The sequence below is a fragment of the Mauremys reevesii genome, linkage group 1 (assembly GCF_016161935.1).
Source record: "Mauremys reevesii isolate NIE-2019 linkage group 1, ASM1616193v1, whole genome shotgun sequence".
NCBI lineage: Eukaryota > Metazoa > Chordata > Testudines > Geoemydidae > Mauremys > Mauremys reevesii.
The window spans coordinates 55,856,839-55,879,086 of NC_052623.1; the positions used below are offsets into that span (position 1 = coordinate 55,856,839).

General features: G+C 46.5%; 1 protein-coding gene and 1 long non-coding RNA gene across 8 annotated transcripts in view; one reads left to right on the forward strand and one right to left on the reverse strand.

Moving 5' to 3' along the window:
* DCLK1 (doublecortin like kinase 1) overlaps positions 1-22,248 on the reverse strand; it is a 347,909-nt gene that overhangs the window by 129,386 nt on the left and 196,275 nt on the right. The gene's annotated exons all lie outside the window — the stretch shown is intronic.
* LOC120409323 overlaps positions 21,355-22,248 on the forward strand; it is a 52,975-nt gene continuing 52,081 nt past the window's right edge. Inside the window, exon 1 of one of the 2 annotated variants that reach the window (XR_005601254.1) lies at positions 21,355-21,436. This is a non-coding gene — a long non-coding RNA (uncharacterized LOC120409323). The remainder of the gene's footprint in view (positions 21,437-22,248) is intronic. The other variant, XR_005601255.1, reaches the window with a different exon arrangement.

Sequence of the window (22,248 nt, forward strand, 5' to 3'; positions counted from 1 at the left end):
GGGGGTTACATCTGATATAAATTTTCAACAGTAAGAGTTAAAGGACACCAAATTTGTATTGAATATATATTTGTATTGAAGCCCTCTACACCAACGTTCCACACAAAGATGGACTACAAGCCGTCAGGAACAGTATCCCCGATAATGTCACGGCAAACCTGGTGGCTGAACTTTGTCCTCACCCATAACTATTCCACATTTGGGGACAACTCATACCTTCAAGTCAGCAGCATTGCTATGGGTACCCGCATGGCCCCACAGTATGCCAACATTTTTATGGCTGACTTAGAACAACGCTTCCTCAGCTCTCATCCCCTAACACCCCTACTCTACTTGCACTACATTGATTACATCTTCATCATCTGGACCCATGGAAAAGAAGCCTTTGAGGAATTCCATCATGATTTCAACAATTTCCACCCCACCATCAACCTCAGTCTGGACCAGTTCACACAAGAGATCCACTTCCTGAATACTACAGTGCTAATAAGCGATGGTCACATAAACACCACCCTATACCGGAAACCTACTGACCGCTATACTTACCTACATGCCTCTAGCTTTCATCCAGGCCACACCATTCGATCCATTGTCTACAGCCAAGCTCTACGATACAATCACATTTGCTCCAACCCCTCAGACAAAGACAAACACCTACAGGATCTCTATCAAGCATTCTTACAACTACAATATCCAGCTGCTGAAGTGAAGAAACAGATTGACAGAGCCAGAAGAGTATCCAGAAGTCACCTACTACAGGACAGGCCCAACAAAGAAAGTAACAGAACGCCACTAACCGTCACCTTCAGCCCCCAACTAAAACCTCTCCAGCGCATCATCAAGGATCTACAACCTATCCTGAAGGACAATCCATCACTCTCACAGATCCTGGGCGACAGGCCAGTCCTTGCTTACAGACAACCCCCCAACCTGAAGCAAATACTCACCAGCAACCACACACCACACAACAAAAACACTAACCCAGGAACCTATCCTTGCAACAAAGCCCGTTGCCAACTCTGTCCATGTATCTATTCAGAAGATACCATCATAGGACCTAATCACATCAGCCACGCCATCAGGGGCTCGTTCACCTGCGCATCTAGCAATGTGATATATGCCATCATGTGCCAGCAATGCCTCTCTGCCAGGTACATTGGCCAAACCGGACAGTCTCTACGTAAAAGAATAAATGGACACAAATCAGACGTCAAGAATTATAACATTCAAAAACCAGTTGGAGAACACTTCAGTCACCCTAGCCACTTGATTACAACAAAAAAACTTCAAAAACAGACTTTAACGAGAGACTGCTGAATTGGAATTAATTTGCAAATTGGACACTATCAAACTAGGCTTAAATAAAGATTGGAAGTGGATGGGCCATTACATAAAGTAAAACTATTTTCCCATGCTAATCCCTGCCCCCCCTCCAGTTCCTTACATCCCCTTGTCAATTGCTGGAAATGGGCCATTTTCATAACCACTACAAACAGTTCTTTTTCTCGCCTGTTGATAATAGCTCATCTTAACTGATCACCCTCCTTATAATGTGTATGGTAACACCCATTGTTTCAACGAGTCCTGTGGCACCTTATAGACTAACAGACTAACAGCTTTCACCCATGAAAGCTCATGCTCCAAAACATCTGTTAGTCTATAAGGTGCCACAGGACTCTTGGCTGCTTTTACAGATCCAGACTAACATGGCTACCCTTCTGATACTTGACAAGACGGTTACTCACCGTTGTAACTGTTGTTCTTCGAGATGTGTTGCTCCTATCCATTTCAGTTAGGTGTGCGCGCCGTGCGTGCACGGCTCTTCGGAACATTTTTACCCTAGCAACTCCGGCGGGCCGGCTGGGCGCCCCCTGGAGTGGCGCCGCTATGGCGCTGGATATATACCCCAGCCGGCCCGTCCGCTCCTCAGTTCCTTCTTGCCAGCTACTCCGACAGTGGGGAAGGAGGGCAGGTCTGGAATGGATAGGAGCAACACATCTCGAAGAACAACAGTTACAACGGTGAGTAACCGTCTTTTCTTCTTCAAGTGATTGCTCCTATGCATTCCAGTTAGGTGATTCCCAAGCCTTACCTAGGCGGTGGGGTCGGAGTGAGACGTGGCAGAGTGCAAGACTGCTGAGCCGAAGGCTGCATCGTCTCTGGATTGCTGCACCAACGCGTAGTGGGAAGCAAAGGTGTGGACAGAAGACCAGGTGGCCGCTCTGCAGATGTCCTGGATGGGAACATGGGCCAGGAAGGCGGCTGACGAGGCTTGCGCTCTCGTCGAGTGAGTGGTGAGGCGGCATGGTGGCACGCGAGCAAGCTCATAGCATGTCCGGATACATGCCGTCACCCAGGAGGAAATCCGCTGAAAGGAGACCGGCTCGCCTTTCATGCGATCAGCAACCACTACAAACAGCTGTGGCGAACGCCGGAAGGGCTTCGTCCGCTCGATATAAAAAGCGAGGGCCCTGCAGACGTCCAGGGTGTGAAGCTGTTGCTCACGAGGTGAGGTGTGCGGCTTCGGGAAGAAGACCGGAAGCAAGATTTCCTGGTTGAGGTGGAAGGCCGACACCACCTTAGGGAGGAAGGCCGGGTGTGGTCGAAGCTGCACCTTGTCTCCGTGGAAGACTGTGTACGGTGGACCAACCGTTAGGGCACGGAGCTCGGAAACTCGTCTTGCCGACGTAATCACGACGAGGAAGGCCGTTTTCCAGGAGAGAGAGAGTAGGGAGCACGTGGCCAGGGGCTCGAAGGGCGCTCCCATAAGCTTGGCCAGAACGAGGTTTAAATCCCAGGCCGGGGTAGGACGCCGTATCGGCGGGTACAAGCGATCCAGGCCCTTAAGGAAGCGGGAAACCATCTGGTTGGAGAAGATGGATCGACCTCCCATGGATGGACGAAAGGCGGACACGGCTGCCAGGTGTACCTTCAAGGAGGAGACCGCGAGTCCTTGTTCCTTAAGGTACCAGAGGTAGTCCAGGATTGTAGGGATAGGGACTAGGAAGGGATTAAGGCCTCTGTGATCTCACCAGAGCGCGAAACGCTTCCATTTCGCGAGGTAGGTGGAGCGAGTGGAAGGCTTCCTGCTTTCAAGCAGGACTTGCTGTACCGCCGCCGAACAGTCCCTCTCCGTGTGGGTCAACCACACAGGTACCAAGCTGTAAGATGGAGGGACTGTAGGTCCGGGTGGCGGAGTCTGCCGAAGTCCTGCATGATGAGGTCCGGCCATAACGGAAGGGGAATGGGATCCCGAACGGAGAGCTCGAGCAGCAGGGTGTACCAGTGCTGCCTCAGCCAGGCCGGAGCGACGAGTATTAGGTGGGCCCTGTCTCTGTGAAGCTTGAGCAGGACCCGGTGTATGAGCGGGAACGGAGGGAAGGCGTAGAGAAGGTGATCCGTCCAGGAGCAGAGGAATGCGTCCGACAGGGAGCCTGGAGAGCGACCCTGGTACAAACAAAACTGGTGGCACTTCCTGTTCTCCTTGGAGGCAAACAGGTCTATCTGGGGAAACCCCCACCTCCGGAAAATCGTATGCACCACATCTGGACGAAGAGACCACTCGTGGGAGAGGAACGACCTGCTGAGATGGTCGGCCAGCGTGTTCTGCACTCCTGGAAGAAAGGACGCTTCCAGGCGAATCGAGTGGGTCACGCAGAAGTCCCACAGGAGCATCGCTTCCGTGCAGAGCAGGGAGGAGCAGGCTCCGCCCTGCTTGTTCACATAGAACATCGCCGTCGTGTTGTCCGTGAACACCGCCACGCAGCAGCCTTGCAGACGGGCGCGGAAGGTATGACACGCCAAGCGGATCGCTCGCAGCTCCTGGACGTTGATGTGGAGGGAGAGCTCTTGGGGCGACCAGAGACCCTGGGTGTGAAGGTTGCCCAGGCGAGCCCCCCATCCCAACGCCGAGGCATCCATGGTCAGGGTGACGGATGGGCGGGGAGGGTGGAACGGGACTCCTGCACACACGACCTCTGGGTCCAGCCACCAGCTGAGCGAATCGAGGGTTGGTTTCGTGACTGTGACCACCATGTCTATGGGGTTGCGGTGCGGGTGGTACACCGACGCTAGCCAAGATTGAAATGGGCGAAGGCGCAGTCTCACGTACGTGGTCATGAATGTGCAGGACGCCATGTGGCCCAGGAAGCGTAAGCAGTACCGAACCGTTGTCGTGGGAAAGGCGTGCAGGTCCCGGATGATGGAGACCATCGTCTGGTGCCGAGGTCGAGGGAGGCAGGCCCTGGCCAAACTGGAGTCGAGGACCGCTCCGATGAACTCCACTCGTTGTGATGGAGTTAAAGAGGACTTCTCAGCATTGATGAGAAGGCCGCGGAACCGAAACAGGGATAGTATCTCGGCCATTTGATCTGCTACCAGCTGTTGGGATGGCCCGCGAACCACCCAGTCGTTGAGATACAGGTAGACGTGTATGCGACAACGGCGGAGGGCGGCGGCAACCACTGCCATGCACTTGGTAAAGACCCTCGGCGCGGTGGACAGGCCGAAGGGTAGTACCGCAAACTGGTAGTGCGCGCTGTTGACCACGAAGCGCAGGTAGCGTCGATGGGGAGGGTAAATCGCGATATGGAAGTACGAGTCCTTCATATCGAGGGCGGCAAACCAGTCTCCCGGATCCATGGAGGGAATGATGGTCCCCAGGGTTACCATGCAAAACTTGAGCTTGAGCAGGTACCTGTTGAGCTCTCGGAGGTCTAGTATAGGCCGGAGACCTCCTTTCACCTTGGGGATGAGAAAATATTGGGAATAGAATCCCCTGCCCCGCATGTCGTGCGGCACCTCCTCTATGGCACCCAAGCTCAACAGAGTCTCGACCTCTTGTAAGAGGAATTGCTCGTGAGAGGGGTCCCTGAAGAGGGACGGGGAAGGTGGGTGGGAGGGAGGGGGCGAAACAAACTGAAGGCGGTAACCATACTGGATAGTACGAAGCACCCAGTTGTCCGTTGTTATTTGGGACCACGCCGGGAGGAAGTGGGAAAGGCGGTCGCAAAATAATGGGGAAGGATCCGGTAAAGAGTCTGATGGGCCGTCCTCAGGCGTCCCATCAAAACGCCTGCTTGGGCCCTTGCGGGGCCTTGGAAGGCGCCTGGGCCTGGTTGTGCCTGTTGCCCAATGGCCTACGGCGGTTCAGGCTGCCTCACCGACTATTATATGGCCGCGACCTGGCCTGAGTAAAGGGCCGGTAGGGCTACTGCCGGAATGACCTCCGCTGGGTAGCCGGTGTGTGCATACCCGAGGTGCGAATGGCGATTCGACCATCTTTGAGGGTCTGAATTCTGGAGTCCGTTTTCTCCGAAAAGAGACCCTGAGTGTCGAAGGGGAGGTCCTGCAGGGTGTACTGCACCTCAGGCGGCAAGGTGGAGGACTGCAGCCAGGAGATGCGCCTCATGGTCACTCCTGAGGCCAGGGTTCTGGCTCCTGAGTCCGCCGAGTCCAGAGCGGCCTGGATGGAGGACTGGGAGGCTTTCCTGCCCTCCTCGAGGAGGGCCGAGAACTCCTGACGTGAGGCTGTTGGGATTAGCTCCGAAAATTTCGACAGGGACACCAAGATGTCAAAGGTGTAGTGAGCGAGGAGAGCCATCTGGAGAGCCAGCTGGAGACCCCCTGCCGAATAGACCTTCCGGCCCAAAAGATCCATGCGCCTAGCGTCTTTAGACTTTGGCGCCGGGGCTGGCTGCCCATGTCTCTCTCGGTCATTGACGGACTGTACCACGAGGGAGTCCGGAGTGGGGTGGGTGTATAAGTACTCGTAGCCGGTGGGAGGAACCGAGTACTTTCGCTCAACTCCACGTGCGGTGGGAGGGACGGACGCAGGTGACTGCCAGATGGTAGTGGCATTCTTTGGATAGTACGGATGAATGGGAGGGCCACCCACAGCGGGGCCTCAGCTCCAATCACGTTGGTCACTGGGTCGTCATCCTCTGGGACTTCCGCCATGGGAAGGTCAATAGCCTTCGCCACCCGGCGAAGAAGGTCCTGGTGGGCCCGCAAGTCAATCGGAGGGGGGTCCGCCGTAGAAGCCCCCGCCACTGCCTCATCCGGCGAGGATGACGAGGACAGACCCTGGACCACCGCTTCTGGAGGTGGTTCTTCCATGGGGTGGGAAGCCGCCTCGGACCCCGGATGCTCTGCGGGACCAGGTGGCGACGGGGCCTCACCCGATGGTGATGGGGGAGGCCTGCTCACCGTGGCTTCCATCACCCTGCGTTCGGCGCCCGCGGGTCACGGGGGGAAGGGGAGCCCTTGGGGCTCGTGGTAGGCCCAGGGGACCCAAAAACCCCACTGCTGCAGACCGATGTCCTGGCCTTGGGGGTCGGCATGGAGATCTCTCCCGCTGCCCGCCTGAGAGGCGACTGAGGGCTGATGAGAAGGCCAAGGGGGGGCAGAGGCGCTGATAGATTGCGCCGTGGATGCCAGCAGTCTGTCCTTGGACGGTGCCGAGGATCGGTGCCGGTCGTCGCGGTACCGGGATGGAGAGCGGGACCATCGACCACTTCAGTGCCGGGAGCTCGACCGCGATCTCGACCGAGGGTGTCGGGAGCGGCTTCGGGAGTCTCGGTGCCGGAAGCAGTACCGGGAGCCGGACGTCCTGCGGTACCGGTGGTCAGGTGTCCGGGACCGGGAGCGTCTCCGGGAGTGCAACCGGTACCTCGAAGTCGAGCGGTACCGGGACTGCGACCGGCGCCGATACGGGGAGCGGTACCGCGATGGTGAACGGTGCCAGGACCTGGATCAGCGTGGCGGTGACCGTCTGTGGGACCGGGAGCGGGACCAGGACCTGGAGCGCCGTCTATCCCGTCCGTCAGGGGAAGGTGGCCGCATCATCACCGGCTTGCCCGCTGACTGAACAGCCCGCACCGGCGGTGCCAGGGGCCGGAGGCTCGGTGCCTCTGTGAGCTCGATGAGCTCTCTTGCCGTCGAGAAGGTCTCGGGCGTGGACGGGAGATGTAGCTCGACCGCAGTTGGCACCGGGGAGCAGGGCGGTACCGGACTCAACGGCTCTTGCGGCGCCGGAGTCGACAGTACCATGGACGGCTTGTGCACCACCACAGCCGGTGCCGGAGGTGCCGGTGGCGGCTGGGCAAGCTGTCCCGGAGCATGAGGCTTAGAGGCCATCTGCGCCGTCTTCCGTTTCCTCGCGGGAGAGAGGGAACGGTGCCGGGACGCCGGTGCCGGCTGCGGAGCTCGAGCAGTCTCGGTACCGGAGCGGCTCGGGGCGCTGGTGCGCTGAGCACCGAGGACGACTTCGGTGCCGCTGGGGTTGGCGCGGGAGGGCGAAGTGTCGACTCCATAAGGAGCTGCTTTAGGCGAGAGTCCCGCTCCTTCCTAGTTTGTGGCTTAAACGCCGTGCAGATCGGACACTTATCTGGCCGATGGGTCTCCCCGAGGCAGCGCAGGCAGGAGTCGTGCGTGTCCCCGACCGGCATGTGCCACTGGCAAGCCGCACAGGGCTTAAACCCCGGTGCCTTGGGCATCAGCCCGCACCGGTTGTGGAAGAAGAGGGGTAAACCCCCCTAATTCCCTTACTACACTATATCTAACTAAACTATTCAACTAACTTAACTACTTAACTAACTTAACCAACTATATACACGTAGCAAACAGAGAAACGCTAGGGCTGTGGAGGTAAAGGAGCCCTCCACTGTTCCAACTGGCCGTCACGGGCGGTAAGAAGGAACTGAGGAGCGGACGGGCCGGCTGGGGTATATATCCAGCGCCATAGCGGCGCCACTCCAGGGGGCGCCCAGCCGGCCCGCCGGAGTTGCTAGGGTAAAAATGTTCCGAAGAGCCGTGCACGCGCAGCGCGTGCACACTTAACTGGAATGCATAGGAGCAATCACTCGAAGAAGAACCATTGTTTCATGTTCTCTCTCTATACATCTTCCTACTGTATTTTCCACTACATGCATCCGATGAAGTGGGTCTGTAGCCCACGAAAGCTTATGCTCAAATAAATTTTTTAGTCTCTAAGGTGCCACAAGAACTCCTGTTCTTTTTGCGGATACAGACTAACATGGCTGCTACTCTGAAACCTATTGAATATATGTAATTTTGGCACTAAAAGGATTAATGCCTCAAAATAAGGTACTTGTGAAGAGAATGACCTCCTCTTCTGCTTCCCTCTACATTTCCTGGTCCTAGACATTTTGAAGCCTCAATTCAGCAAGCAGTACCTCAGTGTCTCCTCCTCCCCCATATCCTGCAGGAAGTAAAAATGGCCCTCCTACACTTCTATTGGCATGCGTATATACTGGAGTGTTAAACATACAGAATATATTCAGAGGAGCTGTGTATATGTCTCATCATGACTACATACCCAATCATTCGCAACTGCTGTTACAGAAGACTTCTGAAAAAGCATTTCACATCCACAAAATAGAGAAACATTTCATGATCAATCATGTCCTAAGAAATACTAAATAATTCAGTTCTGCGACTCAAGTTTACATCATCACATTTAAACTGAAAGCTTTTTGGTATCAGAATTTTTTGTCAGTAAAGCACCATTCACTGTGATAGTGCAGTATCCCCTTACAAATGCAAAACACATTATTGAGATTATTAAAGGAGGAATTAGTACTGCTGCCTATAGTTAGGGTTGCCTGATACTTTAAAACAGTGGCGCTCAACCTTTCCAGACTACTGCACCCCTTTCAGGAATCTGATTTGTCTAGTCTACCTCCCAAGTTTCACCTCTCTTAAAAGCTACTTACTTACAAAATCAGACACAAAAATACAAAAGTGTTATAGCCACACTACTACTGAAAAAATTGTTTACTTTTCATGTTTACCATGGAATTATAAAATAAATCAATATTGTACTTACATTTCAGTGTATAGTATTGAGCAGTATAAACAAGTCATAGTCTGTATGAAATTTTAGTTTGCACTAACTTTGCTAGTGTTTTGTACACACACACACACAAAATACCCTGTCCCCAACTGCTCCTCTACTAGCTATTTTTAAATCCTTCCCCCCGTTCCACCTGTTCATATTGCCATATGACCCTCATTCACTTGCCTATTTCCATACCTTATTTCTACTTGTTTCTTTCCCCATCACAGACCATAAACTGACTGAGCAGGTTACAGCAATGAGTTGTAAAAGCAAATATATTAACTAGTTAATTTGGAGATGCCCTCAACAACGCCAAGTGTTGAGGGTCAAAAGGAACCAGCATGGGATTTGTTGGGGGTCATGGCTTCTCCCCAGGATCTCTAGGCAGTGCAAGACATTCTCCATTGCAACTTCATGCTAGGCCTGTTCATTTCATCTCTCCATGCGGGGGGAATACAGGACTATTTCAAAATAAACATGAAGTTATTACAAGATAGGGAATAAAATGTACCAGTATTTATCCCACTGGAATCAATAAGCTCTGGTTATCTTAAAACTGAAATATTTGATGAAATCTTAGTGATCAAATACAAGCAACATCCAGAGGAAAAAAATCTACTGGGTTTTCAAATACATACAGGACTAGTATATTTTTGTTTCTTTTTCTCTTCATAATGGGGTCTACGCATCACATGCAACTTAAAGAAAACTAGGCCACTATCAATTAATTCACTTCCAAAAAGCTCCTTTAGGAAATGGAAAAGAGCACAGGTGAGCCACCATCTTCATCAGGAGTTTCAAGAAGTTTCTCCAAAGAGAAACTGCTGAACTCGAATTAATATGCAAATTAGATGCAATTAACTCTGGCCTAAACAAAGACTGGGAATGGTTGGGTCATTACACTAATTGAATCTATTTCCCTATGTTAAGTTCTCCTCACACCTTCTATTGGCCATCTTAATTATCACTTCAAAAAGTTTTTTTTCCTCCTGCTGATAAGAGCTCATATCAATTGATTAGACTTTTCCTGTTATTATGCATACTTCCACCTTTTCATGTTCTCTGTATGTATAAATATCTCCTGTCTGTGTGTTCCATTCTATGCATCCGAAGAAGTGAGCTGTAGCTCACGAAAGCTCATGCTACAATAAATTTGTTAGTCTTTAAGGTGCCACAAGTACTCCTGTTCTTTTTACATAGATCAGTGTTTCTCAAAGTTTGGGCCGTGTGAAGGACTAGCTCGGGGGAGAGGGGAGGTGCCTTTCAAATGTTCTCCAGTTTCCACTAACTTAAGAAAAAAAAAAGTCATTCTTTAGCTGTTGCAGTTCTGAGGAAAACCTTGAAAATGTGATTCCAGTGTAACTGATACAGTCTTCCTCCATTTGCAGAAAGCTCTGACATGTGAACTGCCCCATTTGTTTCAAAATATGTTAACTCAGATGTCAATGATATTTTAAAATATCTACATTGTTAAACAGCACGTGATGGGAATGAAAGGACGGTGTAATTTGTTTCCTTTTCCTGAAAGGGGATCGTCTTTCAAAAGTTTAAGAAATACTGGCATTAGCTATATATTTTTAATAAAACAAATACATATCAACTACACCTGACTGCCACTTAACCTATTTGTTTGCCAATTTCTTGTCCTTTAGGATTAGTGTAACAGAATGGTTTGCTCCTGGGCCGGACAGCCTGGGGCTAAGCCAAGCCTGATTACAAGATGAACCTCACCTGAGGGGAATTGGAAATATCTATATAAAAAGCAGCAGGAAGCTGCAGGAAGGGAGTATGGCTGAGAGGTAGCTGACACTGCCAGATGCAGGCGGCCTGGCAGCATGCTAGGGAAGCCCAGAATAGGAGACTAGGTGGAGCTGGACCTAAAGAAAGATTTTGTGTTTGTTTTGAGACAAGCTATTGCCTACTTGATGAAGACTGAATTAAAGGATTTGGGGCTGAGAAGGCAACTTGAAACATCATGAGTTCTTGAAGGGACCCTGGTGAAGGAGAAACAGAGATGGGTGGTGGCTACAGAACTACAGAAAGAAAGAGTCTTGAGCAGGGATTTGAAGCAGAAGACAATGGATCAGTTCAAGTGGGGCATTTCATACAGAGTGGATAGCATAGAAGGTCATGGAAAAAATGGGCAAATAGGGTGTCAAGGCTAGTACTTCTTGTAGTAGTACAGGGGGTAATAAGAGATAGTAAGTAGGAAGGCACACAGTTGTAGAGCACCTTATAGGCCTTTTAAAATAGAATATATATTGTAATATGGCTTAGGATAGTGTACGTCCTATGGTGATCAGCTGAGAATGTCCATAAGTTTCCCTTCTGATCTGGAAAAAGAAATATTCTCTCTCAAGAGGGCCGTGACACAGCTAACGTGTTAAGGCAGAGTATCTCATCAATAAAGGACATTCCATAGCAGAAACTGTGTCCAAAGATACACTCATTTCCATGCTTGTCATTAGAGAAGAGAACATATGTTTCAGGGAACTTGGACTCGTGAAAAGGCAGAAATGCTAGTGATGAGATGTCATCCAATTACTCATAAGTATATAGCTACTTTAGTCTGGTATATCATCATGTAAAGCTGGCATATGGACCTTGATCAACTAATACCTGTTTACCAATCTATGAGATTCCCTTTTAGTAAGTTCCTCAGGTCAAAACCAAATGTGGCAATATGCTGGGAGCAGCCTATAAAATATGTTAAGTAGAAATTAGGCTTTGGTTTAAGTTGGCATAAGTGTAGAAGAGTGTGGAAAATTAAGGTTGCTAGAGTGAAAAAGGTTAGAAGTCAGTTGAAGACAGTAAGATGGGAAAATTGAAGATAGCAAGGACATGACCCAGGGTTATGTTCTGGTTATAACTGGTTTTATCAGGGGTTTTAAAATCATAATACACTAGCCAGTTATAGAAACTAAAATGATTGCTGTTGTGGTATTGTTAGAAAGGACGTACAGTAAGTAATCTTTCAGGGGATCCTCCTTAAATTCTAGGAGTTGTTTATTACTGGTAGTTTTTTACTTCCACTTTAGTTTTTGCAACAGAAAAGTTAGTTGAAATTGGATATTGGCTGATAAACTACTGCTAACAAAGCAGTCTGACTCATATCAGGATAAAAATGAAAGAATGGGTACAGAGATTTGAGGAAGTGCTTTTAGCACTATAATGGGGGTGTTCACTGCACATCACTCCTGAAAGAGAAAGGATGCTGAGAAAGGGCCAATTAGTGTGACAGGTCACACAAGAGGGACTTAGACTGGCGAAGCAACACCTGACCGGAAGATGAAGTTCATCCTCGGGGAAGGGACGGAGCAGGAGGCAGGGCAAAGGTGTTTGAGTTTATGAGATTAGATAGTTGACAACTCTAGTTGGAACCCAGAGTAGTGGGCAGGCCCATGTTTCCCTGCCAGCCACTGACATAGTGCCAGTGCCTGGAGAGCGGGTCCAATGAGACACTGTACCATGGAGGGGCAAACCCATAATGACTTGGCTGGAGGGCCGAGCCATGAAGAGGAAGCTGCAGCTTCTGGAGAGAGAGAGGGGCCACAGGGTGAGAGAGAGGACAATGAATTGAGACTGCAAGGGGAGGCATTGGACTTGGAAGAGAGCTAAGCCCCAGAACAGGTAGGACACACCATCATTGGCACATGAAGAGCTGGAAAGTGTTTTAGCAATTTAAAAAGAGGACTGGAATCCTTAGCTCTGTTAGCCACCTATCCAACTAAAGTGCTCTGTGGCCTTGAATAAATTACTTACCTTAACCTGTTACCCATCTGTAAAATTGAGCACAGTACTAACCTATTTCACAGTGATGGCTGCTTAATATTTGGAAAATGCTCCAAGTTATTTTTATGAAAAGGGCAATAAGTGGAAAGGCTTTATAAAAATGTGAAAAGGTATATGAGTAAAAAAATCTTCAAGTGCTGACATGACTTAAGAGTCTATATTCTGCTGACTTGCAATGAGACTTAGGCTTCTAAGTCACATGATACTTTTTCAAAATGTTACCTTATCTTCTCTCTCTATATTCTATTCTCCTATATGTTTTTTTTAAAATAGCAAAAGGATATATTGTATCAAATTTAAAAGAGCGAATTTTAAAAGCTGTTTATTTAAGTAAGTACCAACAGTACATGGCATAAATTGCAGGAAAGTGTGGGGGTTTTTTGGAACAAGATTCTATTTCTCAAATAGTAAAAGGCACTCAAGTTAAGCTAACAGCAGTCACACTTACAGAGGTGCTGAGTACCTGCAGCTCCTACTGACTTTTAGCAGCTCTGAAAAAATAAGTCATAGTTGTTCACGGTCCACCTACTGTGCCTATTTTTATTTTTTTAAAGGAAGATGTTCACTCATAGCTTTGTAGACTTTTGTCAAAGTAAGATTTTAAACTAACTTCAGATTTATCTATGGCATGAAAATCAGATGTCTTGGAATATTGATAATGGTCATGGGCATTTAGATAATCTCTTCTTTAATGAGACCTAATATGAGCCTAGTTGGAGATTAGGCCTTTATTTCCCCTCTTCCCTCACATGATCCCTTATTGAAGCTAGGCCATTAATTTAAAATAAAATACATTAGGGACCACATTCTTGCCAATCCTTTCCGCAGGGTCATTTTATCCTGGCCTAATGATTGATCCAAGAGATTACAGACCTTGCTGCCCCTACAGTTCTGGTCTGTGTCACCCACACAAGATGCTCATGCAAAGATGCACCTGTGCGACTGATATGGATTTTTTTTTTCTTGCTTGTAGTTTCAAGAAACAATCAATTAGGTGTGCATTTGTGTGTAACGTAGTTGTTGGTAAGGGTGATGAAACACTTAAAATATCATTGAGAAATGAAGAAAGTACAAAAATGATGATAAAAGCATTTTTTCACCTTAAGAAACCATTCTTGTGCATGTGTCCGTTGCCTGCTAGTTGGCATTCCCAGCAAATAAGATTATGTAATGTACCTCCAGGGATTCAGAATATTGGGAAGTCAAAGTTTCCATTTACTGCCTCAGATCTGCCTATAATATGGCTAATGAAAGTCAGTGCCAGGCAGTGGTATTTGATGAATACAGACATGAAACTAAGCTGTCTAAAAAAATTAAACCACCTATCAATCCAATAACCACTGGGATAGGAATCCTGCTCACCTTCAGCTGAAAAGAACAGAAAGGATGACAGGTATATGTGCTGTTCTTGTTTTCTTTTTAAATATTAGGGATTTTGAATGATATTGACAATTCTTCAATATACAGTATTATTTGTTAAGCACCCAGAATATACTAAGTAGTGTAGCAAGACACAAATACTGAAGACCCTCTCTGTCCTAAAGAGTCTAGAAGATGGATACAGAAAGGGAAGACATGATGAAAGATCTATATGAAGGAGTTACCTTATGGGTTTTTTATGTTATAATTGTATTACAAAAAAATAACCTCATACCCCAATATTATAATTATTATTATAGGATAAAAAGGGTCTAATCAGTACATTGTAAACAGCTGCCTAAGGTTGCTCAAAATACCAAAGCCTACAGTATCCTCATGAATTTAGGGAGTGGGTGTCCCAGGGCTGCTTTTAAATCCAATATGATACGTTTTCCTAAATACTATCTGGCTCAGGAAATTAATTGTTACTGTAATTTGTTATAGCTAAACAGACATGAGTCAGCCTGGCAATGGTTCAAAAGTGGGATATTGGGATAAATGTGGCTTTTCAAAGATTAAAAGCAAAATATTTGAATTTTTATATAGAATATTTACCAGCACCCTAAACCAGGGCTGGCCTTTCCATGAGACGAACTGAGGCAGCTGCCTCAGGTGCCAGACTGGTGGCGGTAGGAGGATGCCACTAGGACCAAGAGTGTAGAAAATTGTGCCTTCTGCTGGTGCATATGTATTTTCTCTGCTCTAGATGCACAGAGATGGTGGAGTGCTCTGCTGGAGGAAGGAGGGCACAAGAGACATAACAGGCAGGCAAGAGAAAAGATGAGAAGGAACACCAGAAAGCAGCAGGAGCTGCAGGGAGAGAGAGGAGGAGGAGCCTCTTATGTACCTCTCTAGCACCCCCAGGAGCCTGGACTGATTAATACCAGCTTCTCAGGGAGCTTCCTGTTTCCTGCTGCTTCCCTGAACCCACTTGAGGAGAACAGGCAGTCAGCTGAAGAAGTAGGAGCCAGTTAGGCCCTTAAGATGCTGATATCTTCCCTCACTCAGGCCCCGCTACCAGCCTGCTTATTTATCCCCTTCAACTGAGTGTTGAGAGCAACTATAGCTGGCACAGAACAGCAGGCATGAGTGAAAAAAAAAAAAAAAAACCATGCCCCTCTGGGGCAGCATTCAAAAAAAGAAAGAAAGCTTTTCTATCTAAGCAGGAAGGAGCTCTCCTGAGATACATAGACACAAATGTTCACGGTGAGCCTTCCGGCCCCAGTGAGGATGTAAGTGGTGAGGAGATGCCTGATCTTCCAGTTAGTCAGAGTGCAGGTGACCTGGCAGCTACTGCAGCATCCATATCGCCATCTCAAATGGATGTAACCATGCACATTCCTGAAGAAAAGTGTAGATCAGAGAAGAGTGTGGTGGAGGCACAAGAAACAGCTGTTGCTGAGTTTCAAAATGAGATCATACAGTTACTGGCAACAAGTGTCAAACAGAAGATTGTGGGAGATCTGAAGTCAGCAAGATATTACTCTGTTATTCTGGACTGCACACCTGACATCAGTCATATGGAACAAATGACTTTAATGGTGCATTCTGTAACAACAACAGAACCTAGTGAAAACGTCCTTGCAATGGTGACTGTCAGAGAGCATTTTCTATAATTTATTGACATTGATGATACTACAGGAGCTGGTCTGACAAATGTGCTTCTTAAAAAGCTGGAAGATACGGGAATTGCGATGGCTGACACGAGAGGTCAGGGCTATGCTAATGGTGCCAACATGAGAGGAAAGAACATAGGAGTGCAGACATGGATCCGAGAGTTAAACCCTCAGGCTTTTTTTTGTTCCATTACGTTCTCATTCATTGAACTTGGTGGACAGTGATGCAGCATCAGCTTCTAGTGAGGCTGCTGAATTTTTTAATGTAATTCAAAGCATCTATGTATTTTTCTCTGCATCAACTCATCAATGGCAAATTTTGAAGCAACATCTGGGAACATCGTCTCTAACACTGAAACCACATGATGGGAAAGTCGAGTGGAGGCAATAAAGCCTATCAAACACCAAATGGAGAAGATAGATGATGCCATAGTTGCCATTATGGAGGATAATGCTATGACAGGAACTGTGCGTGAGAGAACAGTGGCAGAGGGAAATTGAATCATCAGAAATTTACATAATTTCAAATTTCTGTGTGTCTTAGTGTTGTGGCATGATATATTGTTTGAGGCAGTGTTGACACATGATGACATGCACGATATTGATGCGAGTGAATTAGGTGATGAACTGAAAGCCCTTTCAAGATACACTCCAGCAGGATCAACTACAAAGGCTGTTCTGGAATATATGTGCACAAATAAGATGACCACTCTCTTTCCAAATGCTTTTGTTGCTCTGCGCATACTTCTAACACTTCCTGTAACAGTTGCCAGTGGAGAACGCAGCTTCTCCAAGCTGAAGTTAATGAAAACACATCTACGCTCCACAATGACACAGGAGAGGCTGGTCGGCCTTGCAACCATCTCAACAGAGAATAAGCTGGCCCAGACTGTGGACCTTCAGGAAGCAGTTCAAATATTTGCAACCAAGGTGGCATGGAAAGCACCACTTTGATTATTCAAACAGATAAGAATGCCAGTGTTTACTATTCAGACAAGAAAAGTTACATTTGCTGTTCAGGAATTTGAAAGTGAAGTGTTACTTAAAATTTTTGAACCAGGCATTTTAAGTTGTTAGTTCTCCTTTATTGGGGTAGGTAGCAGAGCAGTACCATGAGAGGAGTAGAACAGGAAGAAGGCAGAATTGAGACCTTTCAAAATTTTGGCCCAAGCGAGGGGACGTGTGGGGGGGGGTCATTTGAGCTCCCTGCCTCAGGTGCCAAAATGTTGTGGGCCGGTCCTACCCTAAACACTTATTGGGGAGCATTCAGTCCTACATTTGAATAAAAAGAAATGCTAAAGAACTTCAAGTTGGAAAATACTTGATAAGCTAGGCAAACCCCAAGTTACAGGCACCCCAAAAAAACATTTATTATAATGTATCTCTAAGAGCTATGTCCTTCAGTTAAGCAGAGATGTTAGAGGCATTACTTTCAGGTTTAAGGATGAGATCACCAGTAAGACTGACAACACCATCTAAAAATGCAAAGGAAATATTCATTTTCCTGCAGTATGAGCAACCAGATTAGGAAGAGGAATGAAAGACATTTGGTGCCAATACTAATTGTCTTTGCTTTAAAGAAGGGTACACAGTGTCAGGGATTCTAACTCTTACCAAATGTCTTTATAATGTATGGAAATATGTTCTTTTTCTTCATGGGTCTCCTACATAATCTTTCCCACACAGCAAGAGACATTTTACAAATTAACTTAGCCTTTAGTATACAGACAGGTATTAAACCTTCTGGACTGACCAGTGCCTAAGGAGCCTGGGTAGGATCTGTTGTCAGATGAAGGGAAGATTGGGTTTACTCTTGTAGGCACAGCACATCCTGACTGCATCTGCTTCCTTTGAGCCAGGTACCTCCCCTGGACTGTGACAAAATGGGGAGCAGCGGAGTCCCAACACCATCCATGGTGGCTGGGAGCCACGGGGGGCTCCTGCCACCCACAGCGGCCAGGAGCTACTCAGCTCAGAGCCCCTAGCTGCCTGCTGCAGCTGGAACCGCAAGGTCCTCCCAGCAGCTTGGGGCTTTCAGGGGTCCCCACCTCCTTGAGCAGCCAATGTACCCCAGAGCTCTCTGCCACTGCAGGCGGTGGGGGGAGGGACCACTGCAACTCCCAGCTGCCAAGGGCTGAAGTCACGGAGGACTCTGGAAGTCACCACATGAGAGAAAGGTTCAACTGCATATTGTGCCTGGGATCAGAGAGAGCCAGAAGGAGTAGCTGAAAATGTGTGTCTGATCTTGGAAGAAAACTGGGGAGAGGTTTTTTGGGATGGGGTGCTGTTTGAAAAAACCTCTCTTGATGATGTGAGCATAAGTAACTGTTTCCTGCTATTTGATTCCCTCTGCATTCAGACACACAGGATTTAGTATCACTTTGTAAATAAACAAAGGATAAATCTAAAACACCACAAGTATGTAGGGACAAAATTAGAAAGGCCAAGGCACAAAACTAAATCAAACTAGCTAGAGACATAAAGGGTAACAAGAAAACTTTCTACAAATACATTAGAAGCAAGAGGAAGACCAAAGACAGAGTAGGCTCTTTACTCGATGTGGGGGGGAATAACAGAAAATCTGGAAATAGCAGAAGTACTTACTGACTTTTGTTTTGATTTTCACCAAGAAGGTTGGTGGTGATTGGACATCTAACATAGTGAATGCTAGTGAAAATGAGGTAGGATCAAAGACTAAAATAAGAAAAGAACAAGTTAAAAATTACATAGACAAATTAGATGTCTTCAAGGTCACCAGGGCCTGATGAAATGCATCCTAGCATACTCAAGGAGCTGACTGAGGAGCTATCTGAGCCATTAGCTATTATCTTTGAAAAGTCAGAGAAGACAGGAGAAATTCCAGAAGACTAGAAAAGGGCAAATATAGTGCCCATCTATAAAAAGGAAAATAAGGACAACATGGAGAATTACAGACCAGTCAGCTTAACTTCCGTACCCAGAAAGATAACGGAGCAGATAATTAAGCAATCAATTTGCAAACATCTAAAAAATAATAAGGTGATAAATAACAGTCAGTGTGGATTTGTCAAGAACAAATCGCGTCAAACCAACCTGATAGCTTTCTTTGACAGGGTAACAAGCCTTGTGGATAGTGAGGAAGCTGTAGACATGGTATATCTCAACTTTAGTAAAGCTTTGGACATGGTCTCTCATGACCTTTTCATAAACAAACTACTGAAATGCAATCTAGATGGAGCTACTATAAGGTGGGTGCAAAACTGTTTGGAAAACCATTCCCAGAGAGTAATCATCAGTGGTTCACAGTCATGCTGGAAGGGCATAATGAGTGGGGTCCCGTAGGGATTAGTTCTGTTTCTGTTCAATATCTTCATCAATGATTTAGATAATGGCATAGAGAGCACACTTATAATGTTTGCAGATATCAAGCTGGAAGGGGTTGTAAGTGGTTTGGAGGATAGGATTAAAATTCAAAATGATCTGGACAAACTGGAGAAATGGTCTGAAGTAAATAGGATGAAATTCAATAAAGACAAATGCAAAGTACTCCACTTAGGAAGGAACAATCAGTTGCACACATAGAAAATGGGAAATGACTGCCTAGGAAGGACTACTGTGGAAAGGGATCTGGGCGTCATAGTGGTTCACACGCTAAATATGAGTCAGTGTAACACACTGTTGCAAAAGAACAAAAACAAACGAGAACATCATTCTGGGATGTATTAGCAGGAGTGTTGTAAGCAAGACACGAGAAGTAATTCTTCTGCTCTATTCCGTGCTGATTAGGCCTCAACTGGAGTATTGTGTGGAAAGATGTGGACAAATTGGAGAGAATCTAGAGAAGAGTAACAAAAATGATTAAAGGTCTAGAAAACATGGCCTATCAGGGAAGATTGAAAAAAGTGGGTTTGTTTAGTGTGGAAAAAAGACGGAGATGGAACATGGTAACGGTTTTCAAGTACATAAAAGGTTGTTACAATGAGGAAGGAGAAGATTTGTTCTTCTTAATCTCTCAGGATAGGACAAGAAGCAATGGGCTTAAATTTCAGCAAGGGAGGTTTAGGTTGGACATTAGGAAAAACTTCCTAACTGTCAGGGTGGTTAAGCGCTGGAATAAATTGCCTAGGGAGGTTGTGGAATCTCCAACATTGGGGATTGTTAAAATCAGATTAGACAAACACCTGTTAGGGATGGTCTATATAATACTTAGTCCTGCCATGAGTGCAGGGGACTGGACTAGATGACCTACTGAGGTCCCTTCCAGTCCTATGATTCTATGAAAACTGCTAATATCTGAGTATCACCAATTTCTACTCCTAACTGGAACACCCAACTTTGATTATCTGCTCAGCTCAAAAAGGGGCAACAGCCATATTTATTGTGTTCCAGACCTCCAGAATAATAACCAGTATTTACATATCAGCTGATCCCATTGTGAATTGTGATAGCTCATTTCCTCACCTCTCATCTATTTAATGGATAGTAAGGTGTGAGTGAGAGAGAGCGTGCACAACACCATGCAAAGTCAGTACAGAAGGAAACTACCCCACATACACCTGGCTTCACTGAATCTGTTCTTCGGTAAGAGTGCAACCCCTGAAACCTCCAAGGTGGGGGTCTTTGTCTGGTCTAATGGGGAAAAAGGGTAGTGACTCCTTTAAGGGTACTCTCCCTCCCTCAGGGGTCAGGAGAGTGGGACAGAAAGAAAAGAAAGAGAAGACATTACCTGCAAGAGTGGGTGAACCAATGGAGCTCAGGTAAGCTATTTCAGTTTGCACACCAAGGAGAGGCTATATAAACCTTGCTCCTCCAGCTTGAGCCCCCTCTCATGCCCAGATTAGTAGCCAAGGTACTTGCTGGCACCTTCTTGTGGCAGGTGTACAGTGCAGATATTTGTTCCACAGGCAATCTGGAATTGGAAGTAGATTTAGGAGAAGTCTAAATACGGTGAGGATTGGGATTGGGACTCGGGCTCCAAATGTCTGGTACAGCAAAACCAGTACCCTAATCCTTATACAAGAGGTCCCAGCAGTAGGGCTGGGAACAGGTGTGGAAAGCTGTGTGGCTGACAGCAACCTCACACCAGGTGGAAATGATTAAGGAAGGAATCATGACCTGCACTGTATGAGTTATTGCTGGATAGTTCCCAGAAGAGTTACGTAATAAAGTTACAGCCTAATTAAACCATCTCCCTTGAATCTTGTCTTTCTTTACATGTGTCCAAGACAATTCCTCCTCACAGACCATGTGTCTTCATTAGAAACTCCCTTGCCTTGTTTTTCTGCTGGTAATCAGTCACAGTTCTAAATGATTAGAGGAGATATTTTTTCTTCTATTTTACAGTGCCAGAACAAGATACTCAGGAGATTTAAATTCCTTTGCTTTTTAATCACCCTCCCCTTGCTAATGAGTAGCAACCCTGCACCTTCCTCATATCAGCAAAAAAAGAGGCAGTCACAGGTTCTTCCCCCATCTTGCTTCAATCCATTTCAAGACTCTACAGGACTTTCCTTCCATAAAACAAGTGTTATAATTTCTCCCAAACAAAATTAAAAAGATAAAGCTCCAACTGAAGAACTGCTGAATTCAAATCACAGCTGCATGACCCACCACCTACATGTGTTCAATACCATGGCAACAGGAAACTTTCTTAATTCTTAGTCATCCTTAGAATATTCCACAGAGAACATTGGCATACAGTCCTGCAATGAGCTATGCTATGTGAAGAGTTCCCTTGAAGGTAACTGGTTTACAGACACACTGAATTGAGGTACATCACACTGAATTTGTAAGGGGAAGGGAGGAGGAGGAAAGGAGAATCCACTGTTTTCATGGGTTTGTTTTTTGGAGACATATGCCATTGTACCAGTATTTCAGAATATGTCATAAAAAAGGGTGGTCACGGTGGATTTCGCTGGAGCCAATATGCAGTGGTTTTGTACTAACATCTTTGCAGTAAGGTTTCAATGTATTTTTTATATTTAATATATCTGTGCCTGTAAACAAAGTATATAAATATGTATGAAGTGCACACCTACCACTGATGGACTGTGCTTCTGATTTCAGCACTTTGAAATATTTTCCAGGTTGTTTTTGACTCTCAGCTGGTGTACGGGAGTTTGTGTTTGATAAGATTAAGAAAAAGCTTTAATGAATATTAAGGATGAATATGTTATCCTCATGTGCCTTTAGAAAGTTTGCTACTTTCTAAAAGCTAATGAATTATGAATTTTGAATAATTATGCTTTTTTCAAAGGATCCTGACAGTATAACAAAATCTGTGGACATTTCTGGTTAGAAAGAAAAGTGTGCTTATTCAAGACTTTTGGTAACTCTCCACCTATAGGACCTCAAAATACCCAAGTATGAGAAGTGGAGCGTCAGGGTGTTCTAACATGATATTACACTAAATACATTTGTCCCAGTGCAGGAACCTCTGAACCAACCAGCAACAACTGATGAAGAGCCAGGTCTTTGGGGCACATTCTAATACCATTTAATAGATGGCATTGTACATTCACGTTTTCAAACTAAATGATGAAGCAGAGAACTCTTTCACTAAGAGGGTGGTGAGGCTACCTA